We start from the raw sequence: 3,786 nt of genomic DNA on the forward strand, positions 1-3,786 counted from the left end.
CCAGTCTATCTACTTCCCCCAATTCTAACCATTCCTTTAATGCCTTCTGAATAACCGTCCATGGCCTGTATTTCTTGCCATTGAATTCTACCCCATTCCTCCCTTTCCATATTTGCCAGAGTATATGGACCGATAGAGCAATATGTTGCCAACCTTGTGGTCTATGTCTAGCTTCAATGATGGATGTCCACCATCTTCTAAAACAGCCATGTTGTTCCAATATGCCTTCCCACTGGATTGGGGCTAACTTCCATGTCATTTTTGCATCCACACAATTCAGAAATGTATGTTCAATCGTCTCCCTTTCCTCTCCACATCGCATACAAATAGGGTCTCCAGCTTTGATTCTACCATAGATGATATCTCTGACCGGTAAAGCATTGTTTAGACATTTCCAGAGAAATATTTTCTGTTTATGCTTAATCTTTAAGCTCCACAATTGCTTCCAAATCTTCTTAGACTGATGCTCCCAACTAGTAGAGCTGTCATTCTGATTTGTTTTCTGTTTGGTTTCCTTGCTAGCCATCAACACCTTTGATAAGAGTTTATTTTACGTATTTTTAAGTGCATTTTATTAGTTAATTTTGAGTTGATTATTTAGTTTTATAATTAAAATAAAGAGGTTTTTGGTAAAATTATATATTTTTGGTAAAAGTGGATAATATTGCATTTCTATTGATTTTAATGGTAAAAACTTCATTTTTATGCAGGAATGATGATTCAATCACCAAAGGATGTCAAATGAGGTAAAAAATAGAGATTTGGTGATAAATTCAAGTGGCAACAAGAAGAATGAAGTGAAAAACGTTCAAGTGAGGAAATGCAATACAAGTCAGTTTTGACACTCTTCAGTATTTTGACCATATCTGGAGCTACACTTATCGGATTGAGGTGATCTTTATACCATTTTAAAGCTAAGAAAGAGACCTACAATTCGTATGAATACATCGAAATCCATTTCTGCCATCTTCATGGGCAAAACGTTGGAATACAGAAGCTGCATTCTGTGGTCGGAAGTTAAAACAGAGGTTTGAACAGGTGACAGTATTTCGATCATATCTCAGGTTACAATGCTCCGATTTGGATGATTCTTGAAGCATTGGAAAGCTAACTCAAAGGGCTACAACTTTTGTGTTTTGCACAAAAGCTAGTTTGGCCTTTATCATGGAGAAAATCGCAGTTGAAATAAGGCCAGAGTGAAAACGCGAGTAGACAAAACGCGAGTTTATACCGCGTTTTGTGTAGGCGCGTTTTATAGCCGAAATTCTGCAATTTGACTCAGTCAATTCTCTTGTGTGCATACCACTTTCCAGCTATAAGATGCAAGGGAATTCGGTGCACATGCTTCTGCAATAAAAGAGAAGACCAAATGAGTGTGGACAAAAGGAAACATCATATCTTTGACTTCTTTTTACAAAATCTGAGTGGAGGAAATTATGAAGTGAGAGGAATGGAATTTCTACCACCTTTTATGCAGAAATACAGGGGAGAAGCCTGGAGGACCAGACGTAGCTAGTTTTCCTTCTTGCAACAAGTTTTCTCTCTAGTTAAGAGTTCTTAGAGAAGCATTTAGAGTTTTGACTTGTAATCATATTGTGCAAGAACATAGCAGGAATTGGAGAGCTTCACCTTCAATTGGCTAAGCTTTCTTTTATCTTTCTTATACTTGTACTTTATGATGTTTTGCATTAATAAACTTGTGAATATGAGTGTTTTATCATTCATGAGTAGCTAATTTTCTTTATCTAGGGAGTAGATGAAGCTTATGGCCAAATGATATGAAGTGATTGTTATTCATTCTTGTTATGTCTTGTATTAACTTATCTACTTGTGTATGTTGGATTACTTGTTGTTGCTTGATCACCAATAGCAGGTTTATAGTTATTTTTATTCATTGAGAAATGGTAAAAATAATGGAATGACACAAGTAGAACTTGAGTTGTATATTCATGAGAATAGAAATACGTTCAAGTGGATGAAATCTGCATTTCATGTGTGAATAAGAACAGATTTAGTATTTACCAAGAGATTAGGACAAACTAATCTGTTTTAACCCATTATTATCATGAGAATGTGATTTTGGTATTTCTGGAAATGAATCCTTGGTTAAACAAGAGCAGTAACAAGTGTTGAATTAATTCATTTTAGATCTTTTGTGTCATAAGTGGAATCTACATCCCTAGATCTTAATATTTAGTGAATTCTACTCCCCTTGAGATATTGCATTTATCTATTTAAGAATTTTTGTAGTTGAATTAAAATCTGAAGTTTCTGCTCAAATTAATTGTGAGTCTAAATAATAGAGTAAATTAGTATCTAATAATTGTTTTAAATTGCTCCTCGTGGGATCGACCCGATACACATCTCGTACTACAATTGCGACCTGTATACTTGCAGTCCAACGGGTGTAAATTCGGAATTAAACTTGCATTGATAAAAAAAAATCCCGTCAAGTTTTTGGCGCCGTTGCCGGGGAGCGGCAATATTAGAGCCTAATCATCTTTATTAATTTAGACAGTATTATTTTTTTTATATTTAATCTTATTTTGTAATCAGTTTTTGACAATTGAAGTTGCATAATATCCCTTATTTCTGTTTGTAGTGTATGCACCGGGAGTCTCGAGAAGTCGTACCTGTCGATCCAGAAATTGAGAGGACACTACGTAGACAAAGGAGGCACACACAACAGCAAGAGGAACAAGAGATTTGGCAACCGATAGAGGAAATTTTGATAGAACTACCATTTGAAGAAGAGATGGCCGAAAATGAAGCAAATAGGCGAGTTCTACGAGATTTTGCTCTACCGGGAACACAAGGATCTCAAACAAGTATAGTAAGGCCTACTGTAAATGCTAACAACTTTGAGATTAAACCATCACTGATCCAAATGGTTCAACAATCTCAATTTGCAGGTAATGCAGTAGAAGATCCTAATTCACACTTAACTACATTTTTGGAAATTTGTGATACAATTAAAATGAATGGAGTTAGTGATGAGGCTATACGGCTAAGATTGTTCCCATTTTCATTGAGAGATAAGGCCAAACTTTGGCTACATTCTCATGCTCCTAACACTTTTACCACATGGGATGATTTATCAAGGGCATTTTTGAATAAGTATTTTCCACCCGGTAAGACTGCTAAGCTAAGAATGGATATCACTGGTTTTAGTCAAATGGAAGGAGAATCATTATATGAAGCATGGGAAAGGTTTAGAGATTTGTTACGGAAATGTCCACACCATGGACTACCCGAATGGCTGATTATACAAACCTTTTATAATGGTTTATCTTTCTCCACTAAAACTATGATTGATGCAGCCGCAGGTGGAGCTTTAATGGGTAAATCACCCCAAGAAGCTCATAATTTGATAGAAGAAATGGCAGCAAATAACTACCAATGGGCCAATGAGAGAGGTAATACAAGACGTCATGCAGGTATGATAGAAATGGACACTCTCAATATGCTGAGTGCTCAAATGAATAATGTGATGAAGCTATTAAGTAGACAAGGTGGAGTTGGCCCTAGTGCATCTAATGCTCATATAGCTTGTTGCTCTTTATGTGGAGGTGAACATGATACTAATGAGTGCGTTGATTCTGAGCAGGTACAATTTGTCAATAATTACAACAGAAATGCTCAAAATAATCCCTACTCGAATACTTACAATCCGGGGTGGAGAAATCATCCAAACTTTGGATGGAAGGACCAAGGAAATCAATCCAGACCAGCAAACCCACCAGGGTTCCAATCAAGGCAACCACAAGCCGAAACTAAACCTGGTTG

At 36.4% G+C, this 3,786-nt stretch overlaps 1 non-coding gene across 1 annotated transcript; it reads right to left on the reverse strand.

The window, feature by feature from the left end:
* Positions 1-3,142: 3,142 nt before the first annotated feature.
* LOC113767273 lies at positions 3,143-3,249 on the reverse strand. Its single transcript, XR_003467986.1, has one exon. It is a non-coding gene; the product is annotated as a small nucleolar RNA R71 (small nucleolar RNA).
* Between the last annotated feature and the right edge of the window lie 537 nt (positions 3,250-3,786).

Source organism: Coffea eugenioides, chromosome 3, assembly GCF_003713205.1.
Source record: "Coffea eugenioides isolate CCC68of chromosome 3, Ceug_1.0, whole genome shotgun sequence".
Taxonomy (NCBI): Eukaryota; Viridiplantae; Streptophyta; class Magnoliopsida; order Gentianales; family Rubiaceae; genus Coffea; species Coffea eugenioides.